Source organism: Thamnophis sirtalis, unplaced genomic scaffold (assembly GCF_051295495.1).
Source record: "Thamnophis sirtalis isolate CommonGarterSnake01/CBP01778 unplaced genomic scaffold, rThaSir2_p1.2 scaffold_13, whole genome shotgun sequence".
In the NCBI taxonomy this organism is placed as follows: Eukaryota; Metazoa; Chordata; class Lepidosauria; order Squamata; family Natricidae; genus Thamnophis; species Thamnophis sirtalis.
The window spans coordinates 35,283,930-35,304,531 of record NW_028261393.1 but is presented as its reverse complement, the minus strand read 5'-3'; the positions used below and the strand labels follow the sequence as shown (position 1 = coordinate 35,304,531).

General features: G+C 45.0%; 1 protein-coding gene across 2 annotated transcripts in view; it reads left to right on the top strand.

Annotated features, from left to right (window-relative positions):
* Positions 1-20,602, top strand: part of NEXMIF (neurite extension and migration factor) — a 404,259-nt gene that overhangs the window by 188,405 nt on the left and 195,252 nt on the right. For both annotated transcript variants that reach the window (XR_015698396.1, XM_087728264.1), the window contains exon 2: positions 12,811-12,918. The gene's annotated coding sequence lies outside the window, so the exon portion shown is untranslated. The remainder of the gene's footprint in view (positions 1-12,810; positions 12,919-20,602) is intronic.

The following is a 20,602-nucleotide window of genomic DNA, read 5'->3' as shown; positions in this document are numbered from 1 at the left end:
TACTATATGTTTAGGTTAATGGTTGGATTTGCTTGTTCATTTGCATTTGCACCATTTAATGAGTAATTTTCCTGTTTTCTTTTGTATTACAGTGTAGCCAGCAACATCCACAGCTACTCCTGTACTTTCGGCCTGCGCTTGCCTCAGCAGCCTGTGCGGTCATTGACAATGGAGATGCCAGGTTCATCTGGTCCTGCGGCCAGTAGACCAGGACCCTCCTAGGGCCTTCACAAGGTTTCTCCCCCTTCCAAGGGCTGTGGGGCTGGTAGAGGCAGGGATCCCACCCAGGCTCGTTCTCTCAAGGCCCCTACAGTGGCTGAGGCCAGAGATGCTGAAAGGCGCCAGCAGGCTCTGGACAAACAATTTGAAAAAGCCTGGCACCTGGCTGCAAAGGATTATCCTACTGGGGATTCCTTTGCTCTTACTCTCCTGAGGAGGGACCCTATGGCCCTAATGGCCGAGGAGGTGGAGTCTCAAGACCTGTCCCCGGACCGGTCGTTGACTGAACCTCCATCCCCGGCCCCTTCTTGATCTCATGACCATGACCCTGTCCCGGAGGACCTCCCCCGGGGCGAGTTGATTGAGCACCCTCCCCCTCATATGGAGGAGGCCGCAGGTCTGGACTCAGATCAAGAACCCGAGTTGTCTGCCCGCATGCAAGCTGTGGTCGAACGAGCTATCGCAAAGGGCATTGCAGAGGGCATGCGGGAGCGCAGCAAATCTATGGCCCCCGTCTCCTCTCCCTCTGATCAGGGTGGGCCTCCCCCAGCTAAGCGGGTCCGTCATCTGTAGTCAGCGAGGCCTCGGCCTTGGAGACTCCTCACCTGGTAGATCAGGGGCTCTCGGAAGATGAGGGTCTTTACCCCGGATGCCCCTTCATTCTCAGGCCTTTTCAAGCCCAGCCTGTTCAAATCTGTTCTTCGTAAGGTCAAGGCGACCACCATGGTGGGTATTAAACCCAAGCCCGCTCCACCGCCAGCTGATTCGGCCATGTTTGATGTCCCAACCCCTCAACAGGAGTTGGTGCCGGTTCCCGGCCTAGACCTCATTCAGTGCCAGTGGCTTCAACCTGCCACATTGTCCTCCCCCAGTGGGGTGGACAAAAAGCTTTATACAATGGAGCCTGTCCTAGAGGATCTCTTGGCCCTTCCGGCTGTGGATCTACCTATTACGGCCCTTACTTCTAACTCCTCTCTTCCTGTGGACCTGTTAGAGGGTCTCAAGGCAGAGGATAAGAAGGCGGAGAAGGTCTGCCACAAGACCCATCTTGCGGTGGCTTGGGCCATTAGGGCATCTTCTTCCGCCTCATTTTTTAGTAATTTGGCTGCGGGAAATCGCAAACAAAATTCCCGTGGGAGACATGCGTCTCCATCAGGACGTGACTAAACGTATTGTGGGTTCGCAGTATGCGGCGGATGCCGCCCTCAATGCCACTAAATTCACCTCTAAGGCCCTGGCTGCGAATGTCACGTCCCACCGGTTGCTCTGGCTCCGACATTGGCAAGCGGACCAGAAGCACAAATGGAAATTGGCTTCAGCTCCCTTTAAGGGATCAAAATTATTTGGGGAGGTTTTGGATCCTTACCTCATTGAGTCAAAGGACAAGAGGAAGGTCCTACCCTCTACCTCAAAAAAGCAAGACCGCAAGTCCACCCCATATCTGAGGAGGCAGTAGTTTCGGCCCTCCGAGCCTTCCACCTCCTCTTCCTTTAACTCCCCTAATAGGTCATCCGGGCAATCGGGGGAGAGGGCGCAGGACAGGTCTTCCTTTTGAGACAGAGGCAGACAACAATTTGGATTCCGTAAATTCAATCGGGGGGGGGGGGGGCTCCAGTAGGCCCTTCCGCAAATCTAAGCTCCCCGAGCTCATCGCCCATCGGGGGCCGACTTCAACTGTTTGCCTCCCATTGGGCTCAGGACGCTTGGGTCCTGCAGATTGTCTGGGAGGGTCTTTCTCTGGAATTTCTATCGCCTCCCCCCAGGAACTTTATCAGGTGTCCTACCCCCTCATGTCCCATCAAGAGGGAGCAGATGAACCAGGAGGTCCTTCATCTCCTGGAGATTAATGCAATAGAGCAGGTGCCCCCCAAACAGGAAGGGAGAGGGTATTACTCCATTCTCTTCCTGGTCCCGAAGAACTCGGGGAGGTGGAGGGTCATCTTGGACCTCAAGAACCTCAACAGGCACATCGCCTACCAGAGCAGTCCCTCCAGTCGATCAACCTGAGGGAGGCCTACCTCCATATTCCCATTCACCCCGGCACAGGAATTTCCTGCACTTCTTTTATGCAGGCTGTCACTTTCAATACAGGGCCCTTCCATTCGGCCTCTCGTCAGTGCCCAGGACCTTCACGAAGGTCCTGGCAGTGGTGGCGGCCCATCTCAGATGCAGGCCCATAAGGCTCCAATGCTACCTGGACAACATCATCATTCAGTTATCGTCCAAGCGGCAGGCCTTGCAGGATCTTCAGGTCACAACTTTTGCCCTCGTCCTTCCCATCCAAGTGAGCACAAGTGGCACAAACTGGACGTGCGATGGGCCCTGAAGGTTTATCTTCACCGTACTTCGGAATTCTGAAAGTCCGAGGCCCTCTTCATATCTTTCCAGCCTGGGTCCTTGGGCAAGAAAGTCTCATCTTCTACCGTTGGCAGATGGCTCAGGGCATGCATCGTGTCTGCATATGAACTCCAGTCGAGGATGGTGCCTCGCCACATAACTGCCCATTCAACAAGCAGTGCAGCTACCTCTGCGACTTGGACCACTCAAGCCTCAATCAAGGACATCTGCAGGGCTGCCGCATGGTCTTCACCATCTCTTTTCGTAAAACATTACAGACTGGACTCATTTGCCCCTGCTGAGGTGGCCTTTGGCAGGCGGGTACTACAGGCAGTGGTCTCTTTGATTGAATCCCGGGACTCTTCTTCTGCCCGCCCAGATGGACATTAATTTGGGTATGTCCCATTGCTTGGACTCTCCAAGCGGTGCACAGGAGAAAGACCATTGGGCTTACCTGAAGGGTCCTTCTCTGTGCACCATGGGAGAGTCCAACCCTCTCTGGTCCGTCCAGGGATTCAAAGCCATCGTGTCAACAGTATGGAACTCTTTGGTCGTCTTTTTGCTGCATCCTCACGGCCAAACCATCCCAAATTTCTGGAGAGAGATCACACCAGGAGGCATGGTCAGGGAAAAGTTTCCTCAATTTCCAGGGCAACCAGACTGAAATAACCCATTGCTTGGACTCTCCCACGGTGCACAGAGAAGGACCCTTCAGGTAAGCCCAATGGTCTTTCTCTGCGACATCTCTTCAGGGATTTGAAGAAAACTATCATGTTCTTTCTTAAAGGTTCCTAACTCCTTTAGTCTTTCTTCGTACAACTTTGCTTCTCATGTCCTGGATGATCTTGCTTTTATACATAGGAGAGCATCATCACTTGGATTCACACATTATGTGAAGCTGTGGTCTGTGAAGCAGAGATGTTTGTCCAACACAATGCTAAGCTGTAACAGGACGATGGATGGTGCTAATCCTAAAGGACGCCAGAAGATTTAATGTTATGGGTTATCAAACTCTCCATTTCCCCCCACATCATGAGTGTTTCCTACTTAATAAAACCACTGGAGGATTCAGTCCAGCCTTCTGTTTTTGATAGTGGCCAGTAAGACTCTCTGGGAAGTTACGTTTGGTTAAGCCTCAAGCAGCAAATTTTGCTTTGAGTCTTCAAAGGTGCTTCTCCTCTTTGTATTCACTTGATGGTTGTCTCAGGTTTGTTATGTTTTCACTCCCAAAGTCACGGCTCCTCTGTGGTTTTGAGTTTTGCCGGCTTCTGAATCTTGGCCATCAGAGGTAGAATTCAGTAGGTTCTGACTAGTTCTGGAGAACCAGTAGCGGAAATTTTGAGTAGTTTGGAGAACCGGTAAATACCACCTCTGACTGGCCCCATCTATTCTCTGCCTCCCCAGTCCCAGCTGATTGGGAGGGAATGGGGGTTTCTCAGTATCCTTCCCCTGACATGCCCACCAAGCCACACCCACCAAGCCATGCCACGCTCACCAAGCCACGCCCACAGAACGGGTAGTAAAAAAATTGAATCCCATCACTGTTCCCCATGCTCTCTTCTGCTCCTTTAGAAGGAAATTAATAGGCAGTTTTTAATTTATTTTAATAGAAAGTCTTCAGAAGGAAAGGGCTAATTTTCTCCTCAGTTCTTTTGAGGTTGAGGCAGATGGTCAGTCTGTCTGCATCTCTCTCTTCCTCTCTCCCTCTCTTTCCCACTCTCCCTTTCTCTTTCTCTCTCTTTCTTTCTCTCTGTTACTTTGTCTCTCACTTTCTCTCTCTTTCTCTTACACACAGAGCTGCACAGAAACACACACACTCAGAGTTGCACACTGATTCTGCAGTGTGCTGATACTTCAGAAGACACATGTACTTGGTTGCCCGAAAAATGACATTTCATCCTTAACGGTTGCAGACATTTGGTGTGTGTGTGGGTGGGGGGGGGGGATGGGGTTTGATCAAACGAAGCCCAAGGTAAGGCAAGGCAAAATCTCGCTTCTCAGGTATAAAGGCTAGCTGTAATCTCAGACAAGGCCTGCAGTGCACCATTGATCTTCTTTTCCTGAAATGTTGAATGAGTGGAGCTTCTCCCTGGCAGTTGGAGAGAGAAAACGAAAGCCCCACAGCCCCAGCCCCAAATAATTAGCATGCAACCCCACTTTCAGTTAGTGGTTATTCCCCCCTCCCCCCCCAGCTGCTGCATTACAGCAACTCCTATTTGCTATTTTCAGGAAATATTTTGAGTCACAAAATGTACCAGACAGTTCAGCTGGCCAATGGCCCAAGTCCAGGTGCACAGAGGAGTTGTGTGTTTTGTGCATGTGTGCAAATATAGGCATGCATAATTGGAAAAAAGAGATTTCATTCTTACAATTAAATTTGTTTTCAGTTGTCTGTTACAGATAGATTTTGGCTTATAAACATAATTGGGGCCAGAATCTCCATTGCTAATCAAGGCAGAATTGTGTCCAATTTTGCAACCTTTTTTTTTTGCTACGGCTGTTAAGTGAATCCCTTCAGTTGTTAAGTGAATCACATGTTGATTAAGCAAATCCAGTTTCCTCGCTGACTTTTCTTGTTGGAAGCCATTGGAGTTGCATCCAGGTTTCAGGTTTGTGATCATCGCAACCGAGGAAGTTGCCACCTTTACTAGGGAGTTCAGAAACTTCATTAGTTTCCTTTGCTCTGGCTTTTTCACTGCTTCCTTATCTCATTTAGTTTCCTCTCCTCCAAATTGCCTCTTAATGCTTGTGCTCTCTTTCCTTCTGGGATAGATTTGCTGAGGCGCTGGAACGTGTTTAAATGGAAAGTGTTTCAGTTAAGAGAAGTGAAGCCAACTCGCGCACCACCCTCATCCATACGGAGATTCGTTTGTGCTTAAGGTGTGGTGTGAACTCAGGCATGGTGCGTGAGTCTTTATTGCCACATATGTGGCTTAATTCAGCCTCTTTGTAAGAAAGAATAGAAGAAAGAGTAGAGTAGAGATAGAACAGAACAGAATAGAATACAATAGGAGAATAGGAGTTGGAAGGGACCTTAGAGATTTTCTAGACCAACCCCCTACTCAAGCAGGAGATCCTATACCAGTGATGGCTAGCCATCATGTGCCAAAAGTGGGGGGAGTGCACGGAGGTCATGCACGGGCGTTCCCACACCCATAATTGTATGTGCATGGACACACACACCCTGCACACATGTGTGCATGACTCCCTCCCTCCCCCTGCTTTTGGTGCATGATTGACCCGTTTTTTGCCCTTCCCAGAGGCTTTCTAAGAGCCTTCGGAGGGAGAAAAATGGCCCAACGCGCAAAACCAGAAGTCCATTCCCAAACTTCCGCTTTGCACATTAAGTTTTTTACCCTCTGGGGGCTTCAGGGAAGACTCTGGAGGGCAAACAATGGCCAAAAATGAAGTCCGAAGTGAGCTGGCCATCAGGGCCCTCTACCATTCCAGACTCAATTCCTGTCCAATCTCTTCTTGAAAGCCTCCAGTGATGGAACATCCACAACTTCTGAAGGCAACCTGTTCAATGTGTTTTGGATTTGGGAGACAAGCTACAGGCGGCCCTCAACTTACAACCTTTCATTTAGTCACATTTTGAAGCTACAACAGTACTGAAAAAAGCCACTTATGGCCATTTTTCACACTTATGACTATTGCAGCATTTCCATGGTCTGTGATCAAAATTTGGATGCTTGACAACTGACTTGCATTTATGACGGTTGCAGTGCCCCATGGTCATGTGATCATTTTTTGCGACCTCCTGACAAGCAAAGTCAATGGGGAAGCCAGATTCACCTAACAACTGTGTTATAAACTTAACAATTGCAGTGTTTCACTTAAAACTGTGCCAAGAAAGTTTTGGGGCAAAACTCACTTACCAAATTTCTCACTTAGTCACAGAAATTTTGGTCATAAGTCATAAGTCAAGGACTATCTGTACTAGAACTGAAGGTGAGATTGTGCAACATTCTGAACACATTAAAATTATATGAAAAAAAAAGGAAAATGATTTTGTTAGGTAGCAAGAATGGACAGGGAAGAGCAAAACGTGAGAGTAGGAAAAGAAATGATTGTCTCATTGGGTGACACATTTGCTCAGGAATGAATTTTGGATTGTTTCAGAAGAGCCAAGGTGGCGCAGTGGTTAAATGCAGCACTGCAGGCTACTTCAGCTGACTGTAGTTCTGCAGTTCGGCTGTTCAAATCTCACCGGCTCAGGGTTGACTCAGCCTTCCATCCTTCCGAGGTGGGTAAAATGAGGACCCGGATTGTTGTTGGGGGCAATATGCTGACTCTGTAAACCGCTTAGTTTGAAAGCCCTATGAAGCGGTATATAAGTCTAACTGCTATTGCTATAGAAATGGATCTTGGGGAAAATGAAAGACATGAGCGAAAAGGAAAGAAGTGAAAAATAAAGATTAATCATTGGAGCAACTGCAGAAAGGAAAGCAACAAGCTCAGCCAAGTGCTGTGTTTATTTTATTTATTATATTTATAGATTCATTAAATTTATATAGCTGCCCACCACATAAGTGACTCTAATAAAAGCAACTAAACAAAGCCATTAAAATACAATTAGAAACAGTTTAAAAACTATAAATAGGACATGAAAAATAGCTGATTCTCTTGGCAGAATGAATAGACAGGACATGTAAGGAAAAAGAATGGGGGAGCTGCTTGGAACCGGGTGAAAACAATTACGGCTCAGAGAGGTGCAGAAGTGCATGGAGTTAAGCTAATGGGAATTACTATGAAGAAAACCACTTGGTGAAATAGGACTCTGATGAAGCACATGAGTCTTGGCCAAGGAACAAGATGCGCATAAGAGAACAACTGCTGCAGAAAATGTGAGTAGTGTGTAAGATCTATGGTGAGAAAAAGCTAAAATACAGTCAGAGAACAAGGTTAAAAGATACAGAGAAATACATAGTTATTTTTATGGATATTTAAAAAATTGTGTAGAAAGAGGGTGCAGAAGGTGCACATGGCAGAAAAAATGTGATTAAGTGTCAAGGTGATGGAGGGATTTGCAGAGTGAAATTGAAGCGAGAGATTTGCATGGACTTACAGTGATATATGAAAGACTGAACTTGAGTGCTAGACATCTTTCCAACTAGCCAACTTTATAATGGGTGGATTCCAACTTCCAGAATTCCCATGGCTGGTGGAGGAATTCTGGGAGTGGAACTCGACAATCTTAAACTTGATGGGTTGGGGGGAAAACACTGATATACAATACATCAGTGTTCCTCAACCTTGTATGGATTCCAACTCCCAGAATTCCCCAGTCAGATGTGCAATTATAAGCAATTATAAATGCAATTATAAATGCGTAAGAAAGTTTTTAAAAACCTAGTAGGGTTTAATGTGTTAATGATACACCTGGAAAAATATTAAAATATGGGTTTGCTTATGGAACTGTTGTTGAACTTGTTTAATGTGAATGGAAAGTCTGCATGTATGTGCCCTGAATGATTAGAAGAACAGTCCTGCTATTCATAGAAAGGGAAAGGAAGCAGGAGAGAATCATGAGAAAACTATAGAGTTTAGATTTGTTTGCAAAGTCTATCCGAGAAGCTGTATGATGCAATTCAGGAATTGGGTATGTCTAATTTAAAGAAAAGAAGGACTAGGGGTGACATGATAGTAGGTTTCCAATACTTGAAGAAATGTTACAAAACGTTACAAAGAAGGGGGCCAACTTATTCTCCAAAGCTTTGAGGATAGGACAAGAAGCAATGGATGGAAACTAGTCAAGGAGAGATCTAACCTAGAAATAAAGAGAAATTTCCTACAAGCAATTTATCAGTGGAACAGGTTGCCTCCAGAAGTTGTGGGTGCTCCATCACTGGAGGTTTTCAAGAAGAGATTGGAGCATTTGTCTGAAATAGTGTAGGGCTTCCTGCCTGAGCAAGGGGTTGGACTAGAAGACCCCCAAGGTCTCTTCTAGCTCTTATTATTCTGTTAAATTCTGATTGAAGGATTGCTGAAGCACAGTGTGAAAACACGGCATAGTTTTATATAGAGCAAGGACAGAGGTGCACACCAGATTTTTGCTCTTCAACATTTCTGGGAGGAATGCTGGAATATTAAAACATTTGACATAGAGATAGTCTTGAATTTACAACCATGATGGAGTCTGGAACCTCCATCATAAAGCATGATGGTCATAAGTCAAGATATAATCTGACCAAACCTGATTTTATGATATTTTTATGGTGGTTCTTAAGTGAATGACATGGCCATTTAGTGAATATGATGGTCAAGTGAATCCATGTATTCCTGCAAACAGTTATGAGATAAGCTAGTTGCAAAGTGCCCCAAATGCAGTCATGTTACAGAATAACAGAATGAAAAAGTTGGAAGGGACCTTGGAGGTCTTCCAGTCCAACCCCCTGCTTAAGCAGGAGACCATTCCAGACAAATGGCTGTCCAATCTCTTCTTATAACCCTCCAGTGATGGAGCACACACAACTTCTGGAGGCAAATCGTTCCACTGGTTAATTGTTCACATGGTCAGAAAATTTCTCTTTAGTTGCAAGCTTGGTCTCTCTTTGATGATCTTCCATCCATTATTTCTTGTCTTGTCCTCAGGTGCTTTGGAGAATAGGTTGACCCCATCTTCTCTGAAACAATCCTTCAAGGATTGGGAGACTGCCATCATCCCTCAATCATTCATTGTACAATTTAGCCTCCAGATCCCATATTGTCTCAGTTGCTCTTTCCCTGCACTCTTTCTAGAGTCTCAACATCTTTTTGTAACATGGTGAACAAAACTGGAATGTATTACATGCTTTTCCGTGGCAAAGCTTATCTAACACAACACTGTAAACAGAATGAGGGGGTAATGTTTTTGCTCACTTCCAAATAGCTTGTTATGCCAAGTTTGAATTTTTCAACATTCTGGTTTATCATAATAGGAGAAGGTGGCTAAATGGGGCAGACTTGCTCTTAGTTTTTGGTTTGCTTTGACTTTGCAGCTGAGTAAGCCACTTCATAGCTCATAGCTTTATTTTGATTTTTTTAAAGATTTAATGGACTTCTTGTCTGTCTCCTCATTTAAAAGTACCTCGGCCTTATGTGCGATATGTAGGCATCAGGTTTAAGCATCTTTGAAAGTAAGTTAACTGGAACTTTGAAGATGCTTAATTTGACAGCATTAGAAACTTTCATTCATGTTGCTCGTTAATTTTATGAAAAAGTGAATTTTTAGAAATAGAAAATGTTCTGTAAAAATACGTAGTGCTAATTTTTTTCTCCCACAGTTCCATCTGGAATCCTGCTCTTAAGGGCTGGCTGGAATTTGCAAGGCTGCAGCTTCAGATGTCAGTGTTCCAAATATCATGCAGAATTAAATCAGAGTCCAAGGCAAAACTATCCTTAAAGTTCCAATTTAATAAATCAGACATGTTGGCATCATACTGTGGAATCCCAATTCTAAAAAACTTCCTGGGATTCCACCCAGTTGAAAGTTAATGATCTTGTCCCCACACCCACAAATCCATCACATGGTCCAATCTTCTTCTTCCACCCTGACATCTCCACCCAGCTGCTTCCGGTCAGGTGCAAAGGTGCGGAGACAAAGAATAACCTTGAGCTTCTAGAAAGGAATTTTTTATTTTGAAAACAACACATTCTACCCCTTGCTATTCCCCCCCTTAATGAATACGCATACTAAAGATGAAGCTAGAAGAGAGAGTGTGGCAGGCCAAAGATTCTTAAAGGAACCACTGTAGGCCTGACATCAGGACTGTTCAGGGTTTCTTGTTGGGGTCGTCTACGACAACTTGCCATGGCCAACTTGTCCCAGCCAAGTTGCTGAGGCCAATTCGCCATGGGACAAGAATTACCCTAATATCAAAGAAATAGTGGAATAAAATTGTTAAAGAAAGGATGCCAAAGGAGGAACAACACAAAATGTGAATGACAAAAATTAAAATATTTTTTAAAATTATTGTAAATAATTAAATTGAATTGTTGAATTGTCCCGCAGTGAGTTGTCCCATGGTGAATTGGCCATGGCGAGTTGTCCCATTCTGCTGGGGCAGGAAGGTGCTCTGGCACATTTGTGCTTAAGGAGTTGGGGGGGGGGCGGAGAATTGGGGGCTACAACCCTGCACTTGATCCTGAGGCACCGCAGAGCTCTTCCAAGCCAGCTTTTGCCCTTCTGGCACCCTTCTCTGTCTGGGGACTAGAAATCCCAGACTCCATGAAATAAACAAACATTGAATTGTTTAAATGGGCCTTTTGATTTAGAGAGGATGCCATCCATTTCTATTGCTTTTTGCTTGGTTGTTTTATGATTTCATCTGTGGCTTAATTCGGGGGACTGCTGGTAGTTTATTGCTATGTCATTGTATTTGTGCAGTGGATTTTTATTGCGATGACAGCAGCCTGCCAAGTGCTGCAGCAGACAAAACACCTGAGTAAATTAACAGATTCTCCAGCCGCCATGGACTTGGCCAGATGGGAGGTGCGGAAGTGGGGACAGTTGTATAAATGGGGTTGGGGGTGGGGTGGGGATGTTAAATGCCACTTTTCCTAAGTGAATTGCAACGGAGGGAGGGATGCTTTCCAAGAACGCTGAAGAGCAGATCTGTGCACAAGAGCTGCTTCATAATTGCACCAGTGCAGAGGAAGTATTCCTATGCTTGAGGTTTATTGCATGACTCCTCACTTCTCCTCGGGGGGGTGGGGTGTGCATGCACACAACCTGGTCAGACACAAGGGGAATGTTGTGTCTAGAATCTTCCCCATCTCTCTTCCCCATCTCTCAGGAACATGCTGGACAATGAGGCAGACCTAGGGGGTGGCAGGGCTAAGGAAAGGATAGTAGACCAACTGCAGTCATGCCTTCCATTCGGGTAGACTTTGCACACCTGGGTCACACCTTTCTCTTGTGCAATTACAGGTAGTCCTCAACTTACCACAGTTCATTTAGTGGCCATTCAAAGTTACAACAGCACTGAGAAAGGTGACATATGACTGTTTTTTCACAGTTACAACCTTTGCAGCATCCCCATGATCATGTGATACTTGGCAACTGACTTGTATTTATGACGGTTGCAGTGTCCCGTGGTTATGTCATCCTCTTTCGCAATCTTCTGATGGGCAAAGCCAATGGGGCAGCCAGGTTCACTTAACAACCAGGTTCAACTGCAGTGATTCGCTTAACAACTGTGGCAAGAAAGGTTGCAAAATGGGGCAAAGCTCCCTTAACAAATTCTCACTTAACAACATAAATTTTGGGCTCAATTGTGGTCATAAGTTAAGGACTACTTGTAAAATTACTTTATCTGGTGGCATTTCCTACCTGGTCTGTCATTTGGAAGAGACGCCATTACTTTGAATGCATATAGTTTGCTTCTAAAACCTTGTTATTTTAAAAAGGACAATACATCATTCTTACCTGTGTTTTAAACAAAGCTGCCCAAAGCTTTGGGTTATCCCTGGGGGGAACCTAGATCTCTTTTCATTGGCTTCTCGAGGTTCTGTTCTTCTTCTCCCCCCCCCCCCCGCCCCACTCCTAAAGCTGCACTGCAAAGCCAGTGAACCCTTTAAAGCAAGGATGTCCAAACTTGGGAACTTTAAGACTTGTGCGAGTTGAAGTCCACAAGTCTTAAAGTTCCCAAGTTTGGATACCCCTGCTTTAAAGTCTGTCAAGGAACATGAGAGCTGTACAGGAAGTCCTCGACTTAGAACAGTTCATTGAGTGACCGTTCAAAGTTACAAGGGCACTGAAAAAAGTGACATGACCATTTTTCACACTAGTGCCGCATCCACATAGTATGTAATCAAAATTCAGGCGCTTGGCAACTGACTCGTATTTATGACGGTCACTGTTCTTGGGCTCACATGATCCCCCTTTGGCTACCTTCTGACAAGCAAAATCAGTGGGGGAGTTAGTGACACCTTAACAACCATGTCACTAATTTAACAATAGCCCTGATTAACTTAAAAACTGTGCCAAGAAAGGTTGTAAAATGGGACAAAATTAATTTGACCACTGTCCTCACTTAGCAAGAGAAATTTGGGGCTCAGTTGTGGTCATAAGTCGAGCACTCTCTTGTAGAGCTTGACCCTTATGGAGCAAATAAGATTTCTCCCCTCCCCCTTCCTTTTATGCCTTCCTTGAAAGCAATTTTGATAGCAACCTTGGGCTGTTCCCTCGTTTGGTCGGCCTCCCTGCCTCCTGCTTCTGCCGGACCATGGAGCAATGCACGTCCACTGATTTCCTCTCACTGTTCTTTGCAGATTTCCTGTGCCTTCAGCACCGTCCCTTGAAATGACACGGAACCACAGGAGGAAAGGGCAGCCTTCGGATGAGCAGATGGATGTTCCTCACTGAGGCCTGATGACATGGTAAGGCTGCAGAAAAGCTGCGCGCCTTTCATATTTGCATAAGGGCTGCCGCCGTTGGTTCTTATCCATTGTTTTATTTGCTTGCTATGGACTTGAGCCACGGTGGCACAGTGGTTAGAGTGCAGTACTGCAGGCTACTTCTGCTGACTGCCAGTTCGAATCTCACCAGGCTCAAGGTTGACTCAGCCTCCCATCCTTCCGAGGTGGGTAAAATGAGGACTGACTCTGTAAACTGCTTAGAGAGGGCTGGAAAGCACTGGAAAGTGGTACATAAGTCTAAGTGCTGTTGCTGTTTTCCTCCCTCCCTCCTGCCCAACCCTTCCTTTCCTTCCTTCCTTCCTTCCTTCCTTCCTTCCTTCCTTCCTTCCTTCCTTCCTTCCTTCCTTCCTTCCTTCCTTCCTTCCTTCCTTCCTTCCTTCCTCAGCCTTCCATCCTTCTGAGCTCCTTAAACTGAGGACCCCGATTGTTGAGGGAAAGAGGCTGACTCTGTAAACCGCTTAGAGAGGGCTGGAAAGGACTGTAAAGCGGTATGTAAGTCTAAGGGCTATTGCTGTTGCTATTGATAAGCTGCTGTTTTCCCTGGCGTTCTCAAGGTGGTGTAAAGAGACACCTCCTCTCCTTTCCTTTTATCCCTGTAATAACAATCCAGCGAGGTAGATTGGCCTGAAAGTAAAGGGTAGGTTTCAGGCCACTCTGTACTGTCCTAAGAGCTGTTGGAGCTGTCATGTTTGTCTAAACATGTTTGTGTATTATTATTTATGTTGGTTATTATTTAGTTTTATGACTTTGTAGGCAGTATATTAATATTAAGGAGCCCCAGTTAAGCTCTTCATCAAGGCCTTTGTTTGCCGTTTTTAAAAATCTTTTATTGATTTGATTGTGATTTCTTTAATTGTTGTGAGCTGCCCGGAGCCAGGTGTTTGATGGTGTTAAAGGTGATAAGATTTATTATGGTTCATTGCAAAGTCATCCAGATGTTCAGACTGGGTCTAACATTTTTATCCACCTTTTGAGTCCTTCCCAAGGACCTGTGACAGACAGATGTTGTTGGCAGATGTTGTTTGATGGTGTTAAAAGTATAATTGCTGGATGCAAGCTGTTTCCAGTAAAGCTGCCTTTTGCAATTGACTGATGGTGAATTTGTCAGTGCTGCTTGTGTTGAAGTGGTTCTCCAGATGTTTTGGGATTGCACCCGAGGTGCCTATTATCTTTGCTTTCTTTTGTCACGGTTGTTCTATTTCTACAGGTAGTCCTTAACCTACAACCAAAATTTCTGATTTCTGAGCCCCAAATTTCTGATGCTAAAGTGAGACAGTTAAGTGAATTTTGCCCCATTTTATGACTCTTCTTGTCACAGTTAAGTGAATCATTACAGTTAAGTTAGAATAACAGTTGCTAAGTGAATTTGGCTTCCCCAGCGACTTTGCTTGTCAGTAGGTTTCAAAAGGGGATCAAATGATCTTGGGACACTGTGCCCGTCATAAATACGAGTCATTTGCCAAGTGTCTGAATTTTGATCACTTGACCATTGAGGTTGTAATGGTCGTAAGTGTGAATAATAGTCTTAAGTCACTTTTCTCCGTGCTGTGTAACTTTGAACGGTCACTAAATGAACTGTTGTAAGTTGAGCACTATTTGTATTTGCAAGCCTTATTATTATTATGGTTCAGTGCACAATCCGCCAGTGGCTTAGCCTGAATTTGGCATTTCTGTCTGCCTATCAAGCCGTTCCCAATGACCTGGGATAGACAGGTGTAGGTGTTTCATGGGGCTAAAGGTCTTGTCACAGGATGGAAGCTCTTGGCGTGCGCAAATGGCCCGTTTCCTTCAAATACAGGTAAGGAACGAGGGTGGGCAGGTGGGCCCTCCGGAGCACCGTACCAGAACTGCACCCGGTGCTCCCGGCAGGCACCCGTATGCCCATACTGGGGCGTACCGCCTGCAACCCACCACTGGATTGCACCCAAGGGGCCAATTGCTCTTGGTGTTATCTTCTCCGATTCTTTCTCTTCGCTTCTGCTATCTCCAGGAACTGCAATATCTACTCCCCAGACTTTTTTCCTCATTCTTTCTTTTTTCTAACAGTTTATATATTTTCACATGACATATATAAGTGCTTAGTGAACAGTGTACTTTCTAGATCAGTTTATTTTTATACAATAATACTTTTCCCACTCCTAATTTTTATCTCTACTGTCCAACCATTTATAAAACAAGTCCCATGTTTGAAAATACTCTGTATCTTCTTTTTCTTTTAATGTCAATATATCCATTTGTGCACAATCCACATTTTTTTTTAGTTACATCATCCTCTGTGGGCATTTCCTCATTTTTCTACTATATACTCTTTCTTATCAACAGTTGTTAAGTCTGGATTGTTATTTGGCAGGAGCCTGTCAAATCCCCAAGCACTTTAAATTCTTTACTATCTGTTGCTTTTTCTACCATTACGATTCACAAACCAGCAGCACCCAGTGTTTCTTGATGGTTAGAATATGGGCCATAAACGTAACGGAGGTTCCTGTTTACCCATGAAGCCTTTGAGTTTCCTTGCACTAAAAGTCCTCTTTAGTGTACTTTGTGATTGGCTACTACAAGGTTGCTCTCAGGATTAAATTAGGTGGGGAAAGGCCTATCTTTGTGACTTTGATGCGCATGTGCGAGGTGGATACGAGGAGACATGCATGCGCAGGGGGTGTGCAGAGGCATGTGCATATGCAGGGCTGCAGATGCATTGCATTTTGGGGGTTCGGGCGTGAGCATATTCACATGCATGCATGCTTTGGGCACTCAGTCCGGAAAAGGTTAGCCATCACTCACTGGTATAGGATCTCCTGCTTAAGCAGGGGGTTGGACTAGAAGACCTCCAAAGTCCCCTCAAACTCTATTATTCTGTGGAGGGGCAGCGTTCACAGGTGCTGAGTGGGACTCTCTAGCAGTGGGGAGATAATTTAGTTAAGAAAGATGCATGTTAATTTTGCTCCTTGTAATTTGATGCTGACTTTTCCCCTAATCTCTTAGCTGTGAGCTCATCTTCCCCCTGCCAGGCTTTCACGGTGCCAGTCTTGGGCTGTGACGCTGTGAGGAATGCATGTATGTCTGTAATTAAAACGGTAGAAAAAAGCTTTGGTATTGCATCTGTCAATCTCCCCTGACCTTGGCGTGCCTGGAAGCCATATTTTGAAAAAGGAAGGCAGAGAATAATTGTGCAGTTTGCGCTTTATCTCGTGGGCATTTAAACCTGCCTTCCCTGAGCCTTGATAATTAAATCTGAGAGCTACAATCATTTCAAGAGAACCACAGTAATTTCACCGTGTTTCTCAAAGCAGCAGTTTATTTATTCACTATATTTTTTAAAAAGTGCATTGAGAAGAGGATTCCAGTAGATTAGAAATTAGATTTGCATTCTGTACAGGGTCTGTCTGAGGTTGAGAATTGTGTTGGCCCTGAGCCAAACTACATATTGCAAACAAGCATTTATGGCATTGTTAGCACTGTGGTCTTATTTTCTGATTCCGTTCTTCAAAAATCTCCTTCAATATTTTTATTGCTATTACATTTTGCATCATTTTATTGGTTTGTACATCTTTCCTCTTTTTAAAGTGTTTAGTCCCCTTTAGTGTCCAGGTTTTGAAACCATGAAATTGTTTATGTTTAATTTGTCTTGTAAAAACCAAAACAGATTCTTATTTTCCATGAGAAACTGTTTGTTCTTTATAATTCTAAAGCCTTATTGTAACGGTTTCAATATTCCAATTTTATCTGGACTCCTTAGTCCATTCATAATAAAATCAATCTCTTATTTAGCTTTCTGCAGTTTATTTCAGATTCTTTAGATTTTACAATTAAAACTTTATTTTGTTCAGGATTGAAGGCAAACCCACCCAGCGGTTTCACTTGTCATTTTGAAGCTCCCTAATAGCTTAAAAGTAGTTGATGAGCAATTTGTGAAAATAATTAGAAAGTGAGATTTGTGAACTTAGTGTACGTCAAAAGGCTCTGCTGTTTTTGCAAGTGATCCCAGCGATCCCATTATCTCCCAGTACTCAAACCCATGGAAAACTGGTCTCTTGCAGTCTCCTCACGAGGAGAAGCCATCCAGAGCACATATGGGTGATCTCCTCTCCTCTCCTCATCTGGAGAAACTGCTCAACTCACTGATTCCTTGGTCTTTGCAGCGGTCATCGGCCCCTCTTTTGCAGAACTGTCTTCAGTTTGCCATACCTTCCTAGGAAGCAGATTGGCCCTGGCACCTTAGTTTTCCTAAACAATTAGCTCAGGGTTGTCTCAAAACCCTCTTGTGATGCTGATAGGTTGCATCTATACTAAGATTGCTTAACCTGGGCCGCAGGAACCTCAAAAAACCATTTGATGGCAACATAGTTTAGATATAGGGTTTTTTAAAATCACTTTGCTGCCATCTAGTGATCACTGTGCTCAGTGCAGACTAAGGTTGTTTCCTGGGCTCACCTTCAGCCTGTTTCCCATTGTCCCCAGAACCCCCAACTGTTCCGCATTAGGCTTTCTATACGTTTTCTACCAGGTTTGAGTTTTTAAAGATTGAAGGTTTAACCAGGGCCTGCAGGCAGCTTCCGGGCTTTATCCAGACAGCTACTGACACAAAGGCATGGAGACAGAGACTCAAGGATTCTGCCCCTTTGATATGTTGTACTCCAAAAAGAGCAGAAAACTATGAAGCTCGAGGATGTATGTAGCAGACAAAGGTCCTAATCAGAAGCCCCCCATTCAATTCTGGAGCTGACCGGAAATCTGGTTCCCCCACCATAGAGTCTTCTCCTAGCACAGCGTCCTCTACCTGTCCTAATTGAAAGTCCTGTCAACTGTGGAGCCGACTGGCAAAAGGGAGCCACAGCAGACGGATGAAAGAGCCACATGTGGCTCCAGAGCAGGGCCGGATTTAGATGAAAAGAGGCCCTAGGCTATTCCACTTATGAGGCCCTTTCACCTCCCATTTTTAAGTTTGTAAATTACATGAGAGACAATAAAATACATCATTACTGTGATATATATCAATATATATATCAATATATATAGCTGGCCTCCCGACGGAGGGTGGCTCTGCACTGCGGCAAAGGCAGCGAGGCCAGCCGCCTCCCTTGCTGCGCTCAGCTACCCGGCTCGGCCCCCTCGCCCTCACCTGCCTGGCCGCTGGTGGGCTCCGTGTCGACTGGGCGGCTACTGGGAGCAGCCGCGCCACTCGCCCAACCGCCGGTGCCGGGAACGTGGGCGGGCTCCCCAACTGCCGCAGCGCTGGAACGATCTTAACCAATACATTTTTATGTTTGTTTATTAGTCATATGTGTAGAATTTCTCCTTATTTTCGGTTCAGTGTTTTAGTGTTCACTGTTTTTAGAATAGTGTAATTTTAATTTTGCTAACAATTTGAATGTAGGCCCCTCTTGATCTTGAGGCCCTAGGCTGAAGCCTAGTTAGCCTATAGGAAAATCCGGCCCTGCTCCAGAGCCACAGATTGCTGACCCTTGCTTTAGAGTCATCTCCTAGTGCAGCGTCCTTTTTCCTCTGCTGACTGGAGGTCCAGTTCTCCCACCATAGAGTCTTCTCCTAGTGTGGCATCCTCTACCTGTCCTAATCAAAAGCCCTATCAATTATGGAGCCAACCAGCAAAAGGGAGCCACAGCAGACGGTTGAAAGAGCCACATGCGGTTCCAGAGCCGCAGATTGCTGAGCCCTGAACTAGACGATAACTGCACTGTGTATAATGCTGTTATATATATATATATATCAATTGGAATTTGTTTTTACAATTTATCTGTAAGCATTACCCAATAGACCAGACAGGAAATGGGGCCAGATAAACTAATTTTACAAGTAGTCCTTGACTTACAACCACACCTGAGCCCAAAATGTCTGTTGCTAAGTGAAAGATTAAGTGAATTTGCCCCATTTTACAACCTTTCTTCCTACAGTCGTTAAGTGAATCACAGTAGCTGTTAAATCAGTCAAACTGTTGTTAAATAAGTCTGGCTTCCCCATTGACTTTGCTTGTCAGAAGGTCGCAAAAGGTACTCACGGGATCCTGGGACACTGCAACCATCGTAAATACGAGTCAATTGCCAAGCATTTGAATTTCGATCACATGATCAGGGGGATGCTGCAACAGTTGTAAGTGTGGGACATGGTCATAAGTCCTTATATTACTGCCATTGTAATTTTGAAGATCACGAAATGAACTGTTATAAGTCAAGGACTACCTGTACAGGGAACATAATCCTTAATCATGGCATGATGGGCTCAAAGCCACCAAAGCCTTCTGAAAAGTCTACGCTGGGTTTTAATATCCTCTGCCCCTGTGGCCTCCTGCTTTGCGGTCATGACACAGCTGTAATGCCACCTCCCTGATTTTATGCATGGAGTCTTGATTGTTGTCCAGCACAGGATCCCTCCCCTCCACAAATGATTCTGCCCACCAAGCGGCTTTTCTTTCAGCAAGCTCACCACAAAAGTCCCTTTAGTGCAATCGGTGAGAAACTCCACCAGTCTGCATGCTGCAAACATTTCCCCCCAACGTTTCTGACCAACTCCCCTGGGAACGCAGAAGCATGGACAGCCGGGCTGCCAGGGGTTTAGATCCACTCTGTCCCAGCCGTCTGTGTTAGTTGATAAGAGATCTTTGTGCCTTCTACAAATGGGTCATCTGAGCGTCCACTTGCGGCCAGTGCTGCTGATGCTCAGCAGACAACAAAGCTTCCTGGAGGATTGGAGGCCATCCTTGAAATGCCTCTTTTGGGAAGAGAGACGGAGAGAAGAGCTCAGCCTTGCCAGCTGGACCAGGCAGGAAACCAGAGTGGATGAGCTCAGTTACTTTATTGTAAAGCTGCGTTAACAGAATCTTGCAAACGAGAAAGTGCAGGTGGACTTCGACTTATGACCACAACTGAGCCCCAAATTTCCGTTGCTGAGTGAAACATTTCTTAGGTGAATCTTGCCCTATTTTATGACTCTTCTTGCAAGTTAATAACACGGTTGTTAAATGAGTCTGGATTCCCCATTGCCTTTGCTTGTCAGAAGGTTGCAAAGGTGGTCACCAGGATACTGCAACTGTCATAAATATGAGTCAGTTGCCAAGCATCCAAATTTTGACCATGTGACCGCGAGGATGCTGCAACGGTTGTAAGTGTGAAAATGATTGTGTCACTTTTTTCAGTGCTGTTGCAACTTCAAATGGTCACTAAATTAATGTTGTAAGTCAAGGACTTCCTGTACTTCTCTCCTTCATTTCTTTTACAGCCTAAGTTATGGAGGGTCCATTCTGAGTTTCTTTCTCCACCCATTATCGCAGCTGTGGGCTACGCTGTCTCTTCTTTGACCATTCCCTACTCAGTATCTCTTTGCCCCTTCTCCCAAGGGCCTTCTCACACACATAGATACACCATTATTTGTTTGTTTGTTTGTTTGTTTGTTTGTTTGTTAAATTTCTAGGCCGCCCAATCCCGGAGGACCATTGCATCACCCTCCCCTTTAGATTCACCCCCACTTCACACACACACATCTGAGTTATCAGGGGAAGTTGTTGCGGGCTGTGAAAATAAAACGTAGCATTACACTGTAATGTCATCATTACATTTGCAAATGGTCTCAATGGAAAAATAAAAGGAGGTCATTGTCCTAGCTTTCAGGGTCACTTGGGCAAAGCCTGCAGAGT